Source organism: Bos mutus, chromosome 8 (assembly GCF_027580195.1).
Source record: "Bos mutus isolate GX-2022 chromosome 8, NWIPB_WYAK_1.1, whole genome shotgun sequence".
Lineage (NCBI taxonomy): Eukaryota > Metazoa > Chordata > Mammalia > Artiodactyla > Bovidae > Bos > Bos mutus.
The window spans coordinates 82,640,546-82,657,080 of NC_091624.1; positions in this window are offsets into that span (position 1 = coordinate 82,640,546).

The window sequence follows — 16,535 nt, forward strand, 5'->3', positions numbered from 1 at the left end:
GTTATTTGGGACAGGCTAGACAGAGAAGAACTGGAGAAGGCAATGGCACCCCACTCCAGTACTCTTGCCTGGAAAATCCCACGGACGGAGGAGCCTGGTGGGCTACAGTCCACAGGGTCGCTAAGAGTTGGATACGAATGAGCAACTTCACTTTCACTTTCCACTTTCATGCACTGGAGAAGGAAATGGCAACCCACTCCAGTGTTCTTGCCTGGAGAATCCCAGGGACGGGGGAGCCTGGAGGGCTGCCATCTATGGGGTCGCACAGAGTCGAACACGACTGATGTGACTTAGCAGCAGCAGCAGCAGCAGACAGAGCAGATATCCTCTGTGAGTTACACCTGCTAGAAGAGCAGAGGTCTCTTTCTTTTCATTGACTGAATAATGGACATTTCCCCTGATACTGTTGATAGGCATCCTCAGGATGACATAAAGAGAAGTAAAACTGAGTGATTGAGAAAGTACCATAACCTTAATATATCATTTGTATTATTTGAGCTCGTGGTTCTAACTTTGCCTGAAACTGAACAGACTGCTGTGGATTCCCACTTTTTGCCCCTGAATCCAGTTTGTTTATGTCACTGGTAACTTAAAGGGTCCTAGACAAACAAAAGAGCTATTATATTCATTTGATGAGTGAGCAAACCAAGATCAGAGAGAGAATAAAGTTTTCTTGTCCCCAAAGTGGCAGGGCTGAGATTGAATCCAGGTATTTTATCTCCAAAGTTTGTGTTCTTTCTATCCTGGTGCCTCCCTGGAAGGTCAAGAGGAGTTGTAGAACTCTTTCCAGATGTCTGAATTCCCCAAGAGTTGAATTATGTCTGCAAAACAGACCAAGGGTAGTCAGTGATTTTCACATTTGGTGTGAGCCAAAATGGGCCCGATCAGGAAAGCTCACTAACCGAAGACTCTGGAATGGAACCAACCAGCTTGCTCTGCATTATTCCAACTTCCTATTGGGCAGCGCGGGTGAGCAGGGAGGCCACAGACTAGCAGAACACTAAATCCCAGCTGAAAGACAAGCAGATACATTCCCAAGGACAACTTCACATAACGAGAAATAACTTAGGCCATCCCAGATGCAGAACAGGGATGGACAGAGGAGTGGGGCATGGACTTCAGGGGAAATCAGGGTGTCCAGTAGTTTGAAATCAGAGGAAGTATGATGTGGATCTTTGTAGTGGGAAGTATTAACTACAGGAGCTGGTCTAAGAATTGTCTGCAAACATGCACAGTGATGGAAACACTCAAGATCATATTGGTCAATTCAGTCACTTGCCCACTCATTCATTCATTCATTCACTTTTCCAGCAAATACTTATTAAGCATCTACTATGTATCAGGCTTTACACTAAGAACTGGGAACTCAATGATTAAGATGGGGTTCCTGCTTCAGGGTTTTATATTTGGAAGCCATGTATGCCAATCATCCATGAATGTGTATGCATGAGTGGGGTGTGTGTGTGAAGGAGAGAAAGCGGCAGAGAGAGAGAGAGATGGAGAGAGATCTGGACTGTTGATATTGATGATTTCATAAAAACAATTCATGCCGGTAGAGATATTTCCTTCTAAAGAGTCATGTTCATGATGATACCTTTAGATGGAGGAAAGCCTTATTTAACCCATCTTTGTGAGTAGAAATTCTGATGGCTGGCAGAATGCCTTGGGGATGAGGACAAGGATAGTAGAGGTGGAAGGAGGAAGATACAGCCCAAGGAGAAAAAGAACTTCTGAAATGGGACCTGTGAAGGTTGCCAAAGACAGCCATGCCCACTCCTCTGCTGAGTCCTCACTTGATCGAGGCGTTCATCTTGGACCCAGGACAATTACTAGAACTATACTACATCAGACAGAAGTCAGCTCTCTATGGGTAACTGATTGTAACACTGTATGGAGCTTCGTAGACTGTAAAAAATGGTTTTCATGTGTCAGTACATCATCTCACCTGATCTTTATAGCAACTTGGGGGCAGGGCAGATTTGACTAATTCACTTTTCAGATGTGGAAAATGAGGATCATGGAAAGGAACTGATTTACCTAAGCTCACACAGCAGGAAACGTGGCAGGCTGGGACCTGAGTTCCAATCATTTGTGTACAAAGCTCATGACTTTCAATTAACTGGACACCTAACTTCTGCTTCATCCCAGGAGTCTCTGGACATCAGAACTGACTGACCAAAGAGGCTAATTGACAATCAGAGGGCTATTCAAGGTAGTACAGTTCCTTTTTGAGGGAGAATCCTAGCCTGAGGGTAGTATATCCTATCAGCCTTTTGGGACTGGAAAAGGTCAGTTTTCATTCCAATCCCAAAGAAAGGCAATGCCAAAGAATGCTCAAACTACCGCACAATTGCACTCATCTCACACGCTAGTAAAGTAATGCTCAAAATTCTCCAAGCCAGGCTTCAGCAATATGTGGACTGTGAACTTCCTGATGTTCAAGCTGGTTTTAGAAAAGGCAGAGGAAACTGAGATCAAATTGCCAACATCTGCTGGATCATCAAAAAAGCAAGAGAATTCCAGAAAAACATCTATTTCTGCTTTATTGACTATGCCAAAGCCTTTGATTGTGTGGATCACAATAAACTGTGGAAAATTCTGAAAGAGATGGGAATACCAGACCACCTGATCTGCCTCTTGAGAAATTTGTATGCAGGTCAGGAAGCAACAGTTAGAATTGGACATGGAACAACAGACTGGTTCCAAATAGGAAAAGGAGTACGTCAAGGCTGTATATTGTCACCCTGTTCATTTAACTTCTATGCAGAGTACATCATGAGAAATGCTGGACTGGAAGAAACACAAGCTGGAATCAAGATTGTCGGGAGAAATATCAATAACCTCAGATATGCAGATGACACCACCCTTATGGCAGAAAGTGAAGAGGAACTATAAAAAGCCTCTTGATGAAAGTGAAAGTGGAGAGTGAAAAAGTTGGCTTAAAGCTCAACATTCAGAAAACGAAGATCATGGCATCCAGTCCCACCATTTCATGGGAAATAGATGGGGAAACAGTGGAAACAGTGTCAGACTTTATTTTTCTGGGCTCCAAAATCACTGCAGAGGGTGACTGCAGCCATGAAATTAAAAGATGCTTACTCCTTGGACGGAAAGTTATGACCAACCTAGATAGCATATTCAAAAGCAGAGACATTATTTTGCCAACAAAGGTTCGTCTAGTCAAGGCTATGGTTTTTCCTGTGGTCATGTATGGATGTGAGAGTTGGACTATGAAGAAGGCTGAGCGCTGAAGAATTGATGCTTTTGAACTGTGGTGTTGGAGAAGACTCTTGAGAGTCCCTTGGACTGCAAGGAGATTCAACCAGTCCATTCTGAAGGAGATCAGCCCTGGGATTTCTTTGGAAGGAATGATGCTAAAGCTGAAACTCCAGTACTTTGGCCACCTCATGTGAAGAGTTGACTCATTGGAAAAGACCCTGATGCTGGGAGGGATTGGGGGCAGGAGGAGAAGGGGACGACAGAGGATGAGATGGCTGGATGGCATCACTGACTCGATGGACGTGAGTCTGAGTGAACTGCGGGAGTTGGTGATGGACAGGGAGGCCTGGCGTGCTGCGATTCATGGGGTCGCAAAGAGTCGGACACGACTGAGCAACTGATCTGATCTGATTTGACTCAAGAATTTGGTTAACAAGCATTTCCTTGAAGAGAAGGGACTGAAGTGAGATAATGTAGAAAGTTCCCAGCACAGAGCTAGTCACATAGTAGGTACCCAATTATTGCTACAGTCAAGATCTATACCCTGTCTCTCCAGCCATATTTCCCACCATTTTTCCAGCAGTCACACTGATGTACTTTAAATTCCTCCAGCACATGTAGTTATTACAGTGATCTCAGTATGAAAGTCGAGTCAACAGAGACACAGAGAGGTTATGTAACTTGCCTAAGATCACACAGAAAGTCAGCAAGGTGGTAAAGAGTCAAACTTAGGAAATCCGGCTTGAGAGCATACACTTCACTCCCATGCCTTTTCCAAGGCACCGAGTAGATGTATAGAAAAGAAGAAAATTCATCAAGAGGCAAGAACATGCTTACCTCACAATGTTGTCATAAGACATTCATGAATTTATTCACAAAAGCAACTAGAAGGGACTCCCTCGGCAGTCCAGTGGTTAAGACCTCACCTTCCAATGAAAGGGTTGCAGGTTTGATCCCTGCTCAGGGAACTGAGATCCCACATGCCTCAGGGCCAAAAAACCAAAACATAAAACAGAAGCAATACTGTAACAAATTCAATAAAGACTTTTTAAAATGGTTCACATTAAAAAAAAAAATCTTTAAAAAGCAATTCGAGTATGGCTGGCTCAATTAATGTTAGCCATTGTTTCACTCATCACAGAGTTCACATCAAGAACCAGTTTCTCAGGGAAACTCCTCAGTGCCTGCTATCTGATCAGTTCCCCTTATTACACCCTCCTATAAAAAGTCAGAGTATCCTATGGGACACTTATCTTTGTCTGTAATTATACATGCATTTTTTATTTGTTTCTCTCATTTTCTTCTGTAACCCAATGCCCAACCTTTACAAAAACAAACAAACCAAAAAAACCTCCAACAAATCCCAACATAATAAGTATTTCTTGAATGAATGGATGAGTGAATGAAACATTCCTTGCCGCCCTAGAGTCCTACATTTTTCTCCTCTGGGTGGGAGGAGAATATTCTTCTTTGTTTCCCTTCATGCCATCTCAGACTCTCACGCATTTCCCATAGCTCATCTACATGGTGTTTACAGGTGCCTTCTGAAAACCGCCTACTCCCTGGTTTCTAAACTCAGCTAAGCTATGTCTCTGAAATGTCAGCCTCTCCCGTGAAATCTCCTTCTCAAAAGCAGCAAGAAATTTAGACAAGGAAAGTTTTCAGTGCCTCTCCACATTGTGCCAATTGTATAATGACTCTGTGGGATTCAGTTTATTTCCAAATCTAGACCCACTCTGAACAAAATGGAGGCTTCTAAACTCATCCCAGTGGATCTCAAACCCACTTCTGACTTTTAAAGATTACAGATTTTTCTGGTTTTGATGAGTGCCAAGAGGGAACAGAAAGTTCCAGAAAATACCGTGGTGTCGTTTCTGTCCATCGTGTCCTTTTCTTTTCTCATCGTGATGTGGTCTTTTCTTTAGAAACTGTATTCTCTTTCTGCTCCATGATTGTACTCTTTACAAATACCTGCCTTTCCTTTCAAAGAAGCTGTTTTGTTTCTGGTTGCACATAAAATGAAAAGGCACAGATTTCTTCAAACACACGTTTTTGGCTTCCTTATTACAGAGATTTTCTCAATATCTGTTCTTTGCTTGTGTTCTCTGCTCCCTTAATCTTAGTTTTAAATTTTTCTTTCTTCTGAAATCACCCTACTCACCAGCATGAATATATGAGTTTTAAACGCCACTTTGCTGTGTTACTTTAACTTTTTCATTTGTAAAATTGACTATACTTACACTACAGGTTAATTGTGATCCTTGAAAATGAGATAATGTAGAATGGCCATCATCAAAAATATACTAGATAACAAGTGTTGGAGAGGATTTGGAGAAAAAGGAACACTTGAGCACAGTTGGTGGGAATGTAAATTGGTATAGCCAGTATAGAAAACAATATGAAGATTTTTTTTAATTAATAAGAATAAAACTACCTGGAGAATTACCATATGATCCAACAATTCCACTTCTGGATGTGTATTTGAAGAACATGAAAACATTTAATTCAAAAAGTTAAGCATCTCCATGGGCATTGCAGCATTATTTACAAAAGCCAAGATATCAAAACAACCTAAGCATTGACTGATACACAAGTAGAAAAAGAATATGTGGAGTATGTGTATGTGTGTGTGTGTGTGTGTGTGTTCTCAGTCACTAAGTCATGTCTTACTCTTTGTAACCCCATGGACTGTAGTCTGCAAGGCTCCTCTGTCCATGGGATTATCCTGCAAGAATACTAGAGTGGGTTGCCGTTTCCTCCTCCATGGTATATATGTGTGTGTGTATGTATATATACACAATGAAATATTATTCAGTCATAAGAAAGATTGAAATCTTGCCATTTGGGACAGGACCGATGGACCTTGAGTGCATTATGCTAAGGAAAATACATCAGAGAGAGAACAACCAATACTGTATGGTCTTACACTTATATATGGACTCTGAAAAAACAAAAACAATAAAACAAGCTCATAGATACAGAGAATAGATTGCCAGAGGTGAGGGTGGGGGTAAGAGAAATGAGTGAAGGGGATCAAAAAGTACCAAAAAAAAAGAGAGAGAGAGATAGTGAATGTGTAGCAGTTATAAACAGGGCATTTCCTTGCTTCTGTTGAAGCTCCAAAGCCAAGAATGATAGGTGGCAAGGACCCTCTCTTTCTAAATAGAGATGTTGGACCATCTAAGCAGGATTTCCCCCCAACTTTTCTGTGTCCTAAGCCTACTTCCCCCTGTAGGGGTGCCTTAAGAAGCATCCAAGGGGAGGATTGTCTCAGAAGAACCACAGAGGAAAGAGCCACTGCTGCTGCTGCTGCTGCTAAGTCGCTTCAGTCGTGTCCGACTCTGTGCGACCCCATAGATGGCAGTCCACCAGGCTCCCCCGTCCCTGGGATTCTCCAGGCAAGAACAATGGAGTGGGTTGCCATTTCCTTCTCCAATGCATGAAAGGGAAAACTGAAAGTGAAGTCGCTCAGTCGTGTCCGACTCTTCGAGACCCCATGGTCTGCAGCCTACCAGGCTCCTCCGTCCATGGGATTTTCCAGGCAGTACTGGAGTGGGGTGCCATTGCCTTCTCCAGGAAAGAACCATAGTGGGCACCAAACCTGGATAACAGTAGCAGCAGGGAAGCTAAGGTCCTTCCTCCTCTCCCTGTATGTTGGAGGGGACAGAGGCTGTGGGGTGAGTAGGAAGCATGCAAAGACAAATAAGATGGAAGAATAACTATGACCCAGGCAGCGTCATTTCTGCTCTCACTGCTGCACTACAGAATTCACATGTCAGGCACATGCTGCCCAGGGAAAGCGGCTTTGAATGGGACGAGACATTGACATTTGGTATTAGAACAGTCTGACAATTCAGGTATAGGTTTCTGTACTACTCTCTTATCTAAAAGCTTTGGGGCCGTATAGGTTTCAGAATTCAGAACTCTTCTTGATTTTTAGAAAGGATGAAAGAAAGTGAAAGTCAATCAGTCCTGTCTGACTCTTGGTCGACCCTATTAATTGTAGCCCACCAGGCTCCTCTGTCCAGGGGGTTCTCCAGGCAAGAATACTGGAGTGGGTTGCCATTTCCTTCTCCAGGGGATCTTCCCAACCCAGGGATCAAACCCAGGTCTCCCACATTTCAGGCAGACCCTTTACCAACTGAGCCACCAGGGAAGATACAATTTACTTTTTGGTGTGCTCGTGGCATGTGAGATCTTAGTTCTTCAACCAGGAATCAAACTCACGCCCCCTGCATTTGAAGTGCAGAGTCTTAACCTCTCGACCACCAGGGAAGTCAAGAATCTATTTTTTAGAAAGGATATATATTATTTATCCTGTCATCAGTACGTGTAGGGCTGCTGCATAATCGAACACATCAATACTTTTGCTGTAAAATATACTGCTATCCACAAGAGGGGGCAGTACATAATACCCCCCCATCCGTACGTCACAGTTTTTCACCAAATGACTTTGTAACAAACTTCCAAAAAGTTCTGATTTTTAGAGATTTGGAGATTTAAAACTGTTGATAAAGAATAATTTCACCAAAGTGAAAATTTTTATGGATGCTTGAAAATGACCTGAGAAGCCAAAGTGCCTGGCAAAAATATTCTCCAGGGGCAGGCCATCTCACAGTGGGGGTTGCAAAAAGAGTGATGTGGCAACTTTTCTGCTCGAACCATCAAATTCCACTCATTCAGGTAATCAGTTCCTTCTGTAAGTAAGTGTGTGTTTTGTTTGTGCTTTTTTCACACCACAGGTGATTAATAAATTTAACTCTTTCTCCTTCACTTCTTCATAAATACTGTCAGATTGTCCAGATCCCTCCCCAGATGGGAAGCTTAATGGAGCTTAAGCTTTAGCATCCCACTCTGCAGGGATCTGAGGATGTAGGGAGGAGGTTGGAACTGGAGCACCACCATTGTCTCGGAATGTGAAGCAAATAACTAGTGGGAACTATTTTTGGAGAAACTGTAAAGGTAATAAATACGTGCTTTTTGTTATTTTTGAGTTAAATATGTAGATTAGGTTTATTCTAAATAGTCTCATCCTCTACTTTTTCCTCATGTCCCTTCCTCACTTCTCTTCTAAAATGATAAAGGTTTCCTCCCGAAGCAGAGATTTTTTTCATCGAGTTTTGCTGTAACTTGGTGAGAATTTGGGTGGGGGTGCTGGACTGAAAGAGAAGTGTTTTCTGGAAAGGTGGGTGTTGGGAGGGTAGTTGCTGACAGGAGGAAAAAAAAAATGGGTTTGTTGGGTCTTTGAGGAAAAAGAGAGAGAAAGACATTTAAAAGTTACTTTTTGATTGGATGGTAGAAAGAGAGGAAAGGGGGCCATGGAAACAGGTGAGGGCCTTGGTCTCAATAGACAAGCACCCCATGGAGAGGAATTGCCAGCACCGTGTGGCTTCTGAGGGTCAGCCTCCATCACACAGGCTACTTGCAGAGGAAATGGACAGGCGACAAAACTCTTTCTTTGTGACACAAGTTAGGCACAGGAATCCAAACAGTTTGACATATAAGGCTCACAGAGTAAAGCAGTGATCAATCCCATGGATGGGGCAGCAGATGGGCAGAGTGGGCATGGATGGAATTTTCATCCCAGAACCCCTCACTCATTTCCCCTGGACACTTCCCATGCCTCTTCCATAAATCTCCTTTGGGAAATGTCATTGTCTTACATCACTTCATCCTTCTGAAAATTGTTGATTAGTCTAGGAGTAAGGATCTATGCCGACCCAATCCAATCAAAGCCTTCCTAGCAGCTTCAATAAAATCTAGAACTGACATTGACAGATTCTCTCAGACGATGAGAGTCGTATGACACAAAGTCCAGGAAGGGCCAGGCCCTGGGTCTCATCTCATGGAGTAAGTCTCCCTGTAGCCCGTGGGAATGAAGGAAACACTTACTGTAGCTGGAATGTGAGCCTGAATGAGAAGCAGGTGGTATCTGGCCTCTGGTTCCAGTATGCACCAGCTCTATGCCTCTGCTTCCTGCACTTTGGTTCATCCACATTTCCTAGGACTCCATAAGCCAGAAAGTCCCCCCTTTTACCTATACTAGTTCAAGCTGAGTTGAGTTACTTAGTACCAAAGGAATCCTAATGTGCAACTTAATTAAAACCTTTGATTAACTGGGCATTGGAAACTTTTTACTTCAATCCTGTTCATAAACTAAAACTTATTAGTTTGGTCTCCCAGCATCTTTCATTAAAAAAAAATGAAAGATATGGAATGTAATGACTCTTTAATGATTTAGTATCTCCTTAGGGTTATCAGTTATTTAGAGCAGCAAGGATGAAGGTATAAGAAACATAGACACACTGACCTCAGGAAATAGAAGAGATATTACTTAAATGTTTGAAGGGAGTTGTTTTCTTGAAATGAGTTGTTTCATTCAGTAGGCAGTTTATAAGGGCTTAATCTTTGCTGGGCACTGTTCTTAGCACTAGGGATGTTTGTTAGTTAGCATTAGTTATTCAGATGTGTCCAACTCTTTGCGACTCCATGGACTGTAGCCCGCCATGCTCTTCTGTTCATGGAATTCTCTAGGCAAGAATACTGGAGCGGGCTGTAGCCATTTCCTTCTCCAGGGGATCTTCCTGACCCAAGGATTGAACCCGGATCTCCTGCATTACAAGCAGATTCTTAATTATCTGAGCCACCAGGGACGCCCACTACGGATGTTATCAATCACCAAAGTGGACTAAAATCCATACACTGGCAAAGTTTCTATCCTAGCCTCCTTCACCCACTGGAGTAAATCAGAAACCTTCTGGATAATTTAGAATGCCAGTTAGTTGTGTGCTAATTAATTTGGAAGCCTAGGTACCTTTGTCAATGGCCAACCACACATGTTTTGCAGAAGGTGGATGATCAAGAGCCCACTCCACCCAAGATAATATGGCAAAAATTAGTTCCTTACCTTCCATCAAGGAGGAACATACCATTGCACCATTTCTTGCTTCTGCTAAATCAAGTTCCATTTCATCAAATAATTGAATGATAACAACCTATTAATTCCCACCTCCTTTTAGCTCTGGTATTTTCTGAAGCATATTTTTATCTGTGTCACTAACACTGCTGTCACAGGCCAGTGAAAGTCTACCTGGCAAGTGGCGAGTATAACCTGCACCAGGTAGGGAGTAAGCGCATCAGCAGGACTCTCGGTGCAATTCCTTTCCTTGGTTTCAATCTGGAAGTCATTCTGTTTGTCAGAAGGCCAGGGGGTGATGAAACAACACCCCCCCCATCACTGTAGCACCAGGGAAACACATAGAGGGAAAGAAAAGACTGGGAGACGGAGCCACAGGACCAGCCCATGTCGAAGACGGCCCTTCCTGGTTAAAAACTAGCAGGTGCAGGCAGTTTTCTGAGCCTTTTTTTGGAGGAAGCAGCTTTTCTTCACCGTGGAGTTAGAAGGACTCATTTTAAATCTGAGATGTGATTGGTTAGAGGTTAAGCCTTTGAATTATCTGCAATCAGCCATGAAAGCCCTGAGAGAAGAAAGCAACATCTTTGTGCAGACAGACTTGCACTGGGACAAAAATCCACAGGGGAAAGAGAAAGGAGAAGGAAGAAGGCGTCCGATGGAGACCTTAGGGTCCAAGGAGACCAGAAAGCCAGCCGGTGCTAGACCAGACATCATTTTCTTTGACACTGTTGACTCAAGAGTATGCTTACATTTGAAGCAAAAGTTTCATTTATTTCAAACCAGCGTGTTGGAAAAGAAATAGGATATTAATATCGGAACCACATATGTAGTATCTGTAGCTTTTGTGCATATAGAATGTATCATAATCGCAGGGGAAACTGTATGGATTCATTCCACAGAGGACATTCAACTAATCTCTCTTTTGTCTCTTTGTATCAGTTTGAACGTCTTTTTCCAGTGGAAAGACAAATACATTTCTATTGTTTTCTATTGTATAAAATTGCAGAATTCATGAAAGCACAACACAAGAAAAATCACATTTTAAGAAAGCAATGAGCCTTATCCCATCGTGGAGGAATAACCACTATTAAATAGTCGATGTGTAGCCTTTCAGCTCTTGTTTCTACATGTGTTTGTTTCTTCCTAGGGATCGTATTGCAATATTGAATTGTAACCTTTTGTTTTCCCTCCTTGGTACTGCGTAATGAAGATTTTCCCCATAGCATTAATATTTCAGATGATTCCAGCTTTAACAAAGCTACTTCAGTTCCCTGTAACTAAATTTGTGTCCCATATCTGGGCTAATTTCCTCAGTGAATTGCTAAGTCAAAAGATATGCCAGTTTTTAAATTTTTTTTTAAAATAAAAAACTATCTGTCCTCCAAAGAGTTTGTGTTGTGCCTACCAATTTGCAACCTAAGCAGCAGTGTTCTAAAGTGACTCTTTGTCCTTCCAATACTAGGAATAATCCTTTTTTTTTTTTTTTTTAACCAGTTACTTTGGAGGAAAATGTTGTTCACTAGTTAAATTTAACCTAGAGATTGTCATATTGAGTGGAATACGTCAGACGAACACAAATATCACATGATATTGCTTATATGTGGAATCTGAAAAAAGACTGCAAATGAACATATCTACAAAACAGAATAGTGTTAGAGGTGTGAAAAAGTAATGGTTACGGGGGGAATTGAGAGGAGGAATAAGTTAGAAGACTGGGATTGACACGTACACAGTACTATATATAAAATAGATGACTAATAAGGACCTGCGGTACAGCACAGGGAACTCTACTCAACACTCTGTAAAGTCCTATATGGGAAAAGAATCTAAAAGAGAGTGGATATGTGTACAACAGACTCACTTTATCATACACCTGAAACATTGTATTGGGTTAGCCAGAAAGTTCATTCCAGATTTTTCATACGCCCAATTTAGCCCAATAAATCAACCACACCTCAATTTAAGAAAGACATTTCTTTGAATACTAGTGAAGATTTGCTTATGTATTCATAGTCCTTTGGTATTTCTTTTTTATGTATTACTGCTGAACTTTTTTCATAATATTCTCAAATTATCTTGTATAGTAATCTTACACTTTTCATCACATAAACTGTCCATTCACTTAATTTATATATAAATTATAAATTAATATACATTTATTATATGTTAAGGAAGAAACACAAGCTGGAATCAAGATTGCCGGGAGAAATACCAATAACCTCAGATATGAAGATGACACCACCCTTACAGCAGAAAGTGAAGAGGAACTAAAAAGCCTCTTGATGAAAGTGAAAGAGGAGAGTGAAAAAGTAGGCTTAAAGCTCAACATTCAGAAAACGAAGATCATAGCATCTGGTCCCATCACTTCATGGGAAATAGATGGCGAAACAGGGGAAACAGTGTCAGACTTCATTTTTCTCGGCTCCAAAATCACTGCAGATGGTGACTGCAGCCATGAAATTAAAAGACGCTTACTCTTTGGAAGGAAAGTTATGACCAACCTAAACAGCATATTGAAAAGCAGAGACATTACTTTGCCAACAAAGGTCCGTCTAGTCAAGGCTATGGTTTTTCCTGTGGTCATGTATGGATGTGAGAGTTGAACTGTGAAGAAGGCTGAGTGCTGAAGAATTGATGCTTTTGAACTGTGGTGTTGCAGAAGACTCTTGAGAGTCCCTTGGACTGCAAGGAGATCCAACCAGTCCATTCTGAAGGAGATCAGTCCTGGGATTTCTTTGGAGGGAATGATGCTAAAGCTGAAACTCCAGTACTTTGGCCACCTCATGCGAAGAGTTGACTCATTGGAAAAGACTCTGATGCTGGGAGGGATTGGGGGCAGGAGGAGAAGGGGACGACAGAGGATGAGATGGCTGGATGGCATCACGGACTCGATGGACTTGAGTCTGAGTGAACTGCGGGAGTTGGTGATAGACAGGGAGGCCTGGCATGCTGCTATTCATGGGGTTGCAGAGAGTCGGACACGACTGAGCGACTGAACTGAACTGAAGGTATTTTTATAGTATATTTGTATTTATATATAATTACATATATAGTATTTTAACATGATAAACTTTATTGACTTTTTCCATTATGAATTTTGCTTTTATGACACAGACAAATATTTATTTTTTCCTTAATTGTTCTGTAGTTTCCTTTACATTTTTTTCTTTTTCTTTACTTTTTGCATTTTACTCTTGAAACATTGATGTTTTATTTTAGTGTATAGCACAACTCTTTGAATGCAACTAATGATCTTTTTTCTAAATAGTTTTTTCTAAAGAGTTCTAAATAGTTTCTAAATATTCTTTTTAAATAGTTGCCCAACTTCTTTCCCCACTGATCTAAAAGGCGCTCTTGTCACATAATAATAACAGTTATATAGTAATTATTGTATAATACTAATGGCAAATACTTATTGAGTGATTATTATGCACCTATTTCAGGGTATTTTATAATCATTATTTCATCACTTCATGTTAAATCTATGAAATAAGTGCTTTGAATACTTTAGAAGTAGATTATTCCTACTTTTATACATAAGGAAACAGATGCTCAGAAATGTTAAATGACTTATCCAAGCTCACACAGCCAATAAGAGGCAGAGTTGAAATTAGAATTCACTGAGTACACCTGCTAAAGACTGCATAGACCCTGTGCTCCACTGCTTCAGACACACTGTGAACATTTTATGTACTTTGGTTTTAATTCTGAGGGTTTTTTAACTCTATTATTTGATCTGTATGATTTCTTAGCCCAGAGTAAGAATTGTTTCAATTACTATAAATTTATAATCTATTTTGATAAGATTATTTTCCTATTTTTTCTTTGCAACTTCTTGACAATTCATCTTACCATACAAAATTTCTAATTATTTTTTCAAGTTAGGAAAAAAGCCCTCTTTGATTGAATATATTTAATTTATAAATTTATTTTGGAACACTGATAGTTTTTACAAAATTAACTTGTTTTATCTAAGAATAAAGAATGAGATTCTCCACGATCAAGTTCTTAAAGAGTTTCTCAGTAAAATCAGTACTTTCTTCATCTATACCCTATGCATTACTTGTGAAGTTTACTCCTAATTTTGTCACATTTGTTACTATTGTGAGCGAAATTTCTTCCCATCATGTTTTCTAATTCAGTATTTCTCAAGATGTCCCCAGGGGAGCGGTAGTCCTAAGAAATTATCCTGAAGAGTTTTCATGATCTGAATGGTTGAGAAAACACTTCTCAAACCCTATGTATATGTGGCTGGTGAAACTTTGAGAGGCGGCTAGAGTGTGAAATGTTTCCTGAATGTATTTGGTATAGTGTATAGTGAAGTCGCTCAGTCGTGTCCGACTCTTTGCAACCCCGTGGACTGTAGCCTACCAGGCTTCTCTGTCCATGGGATTCTCCAGGCAAGAATACTGGAGTGGGTTACCATTTCCTTCTCCAGGGGATCTTCCCGACCTGGGGATCTTCCTGATCCAGTGATCGAACCCGGGTCTCCCTCATTGGAGGCAGCTTTAACCTCTGAGCCACCAGGGAAGTGGTGGTGCATTTGGTATAGAAACTTAATCTTGAGGAGCATTTTTTTATTACAGAGGATAGCAATTGTAATAACACACTCTAGGAAATTTTGCTCAACAGTGTCATTATGTATTATTTTTGCAGATTATTAATATTTTGAGCCAGATATTGATAATATTAAAAAAAGTATCTTCATATTTTTAGGTAGACCTTGGTTGGCATATATCTAGATGACCATATGGTTTTTTCCCCCGCTTTCAAACTACTGATGTTATGGATTAAACAATAGAAATCTTAACATTGAACTAAATCAAATCCCTGTAGGGAAAAAACCCTTTTTGATTTTTTGATTCACCAATTTATCATGCTTTTAATATAGTGCTGAATTCAACATACTAATATTTACATAGCTTCTTGCATCTCTATTTATGTTAAATTGGATAAGTTGTCTTCTATATTCCCTTGTTTTCCTTTCCTTCCATCTTCCTCCCCTCTTCCTCCATTCTTCTCTTTTTTCCTTCTTTTCTTTCTCTGTCATGTTTTAGAGGGTTAAGCTAGCTTTATAAAATGAATAACTTTTCATATTTTTTAGCTCCCAGTATGGAAATTCTTAGAAACTGTAAAAGAATTTTCCTATAAATTCAAATGTAAAGTGTTTATTTTTAAATAAAAAATCTACATTAATTTTCAAAGGGGGTTTCCTGATGATATGATGGCTTGGGGTTTATACTTCCTGACCAAATTTTTGTAGTTGATACATTCCTTACAAAATATCTCTTCCTTCAAATATGCCCACACAGAAATATATAGAATACTCTTTTTATTATTAAAAATACCTCTAAACCCTATCTTTACACATTTATGATTTTTTTTCTCCCCAAAGGACCAATTCTTTATTTTTCATTCTATCATTTTTCTCCTTTTAAAATAATTATTTTATTCTTTAAGAAAAAATTTTTTCCCACTCTTTGAATTTATTTTGTTGTTTCACCCCATCTCCTTATGTCAAGACTTAATCTATTTATTTTAATTTTAAATAAAAATAGAAATGCAAAAGAATGAAAAGCTACAACTTTTGTTTGATTATGATTTGACCAAGCCCTGTAAGTTTTGATACTAAATCAGAATACAGGTGGCAAATGCAAATTATGCAGATTGTTTTATCTCAAATCCATCTTCGACATTCTCTGTGTGGCCTTTAGAAAGTTACTTGGCCTCTCTGTGCCTCAGTTTATCTACATGTAAAAGGAAAATAATAATATTCACTTCAGAATTTTTGAGAGAATTATGAGATAATATATGCAAAATAATTGCATTAGTGACTGACACACGTAAGTGTTGAGTAAATATTTATTACGTTATTTTTTTATTTTCTATGCAACTTGTACTTTTACTCTGAATTTCATTTACCTCAGTTACTAGGTCTCTAATGATTTCTATTAATTGCTAGTTTTCTTTCCCTACAGCTAGAGAATTTGACCTATAAAATTTATGGCAATGTAGTTTTGAGGGAGATGGATGAAGAAGGGGAATTATGTGTACTGAACATTGTTAGACATTGTGTTGATGTGAGTGGTTGCTTTCAGAGCTCTAAAACAGGAATGCAGGAATCTGATTCATGTTGGTCTTTTCTCTAATCCTGCAATTCCTCCACTATGATACTATACTTAAGTTGCATATTATGTGTTGCTTTGGAGCCAAAATGCACACCATCTTCCTGGGTTTGCACACCTGCTTGGCTCTATTCCAAAAACTAGTTTACTGAAAACAGGAGAAAGACATTGTGGAATTATTTAGGTGCTGAAAAGATATTCCTAATATTCCCAGATTCATTTATGAAAGAGGAAATGGCTTTCTCACAGGGTTTTTAAGCTGCTTAACAAAGATG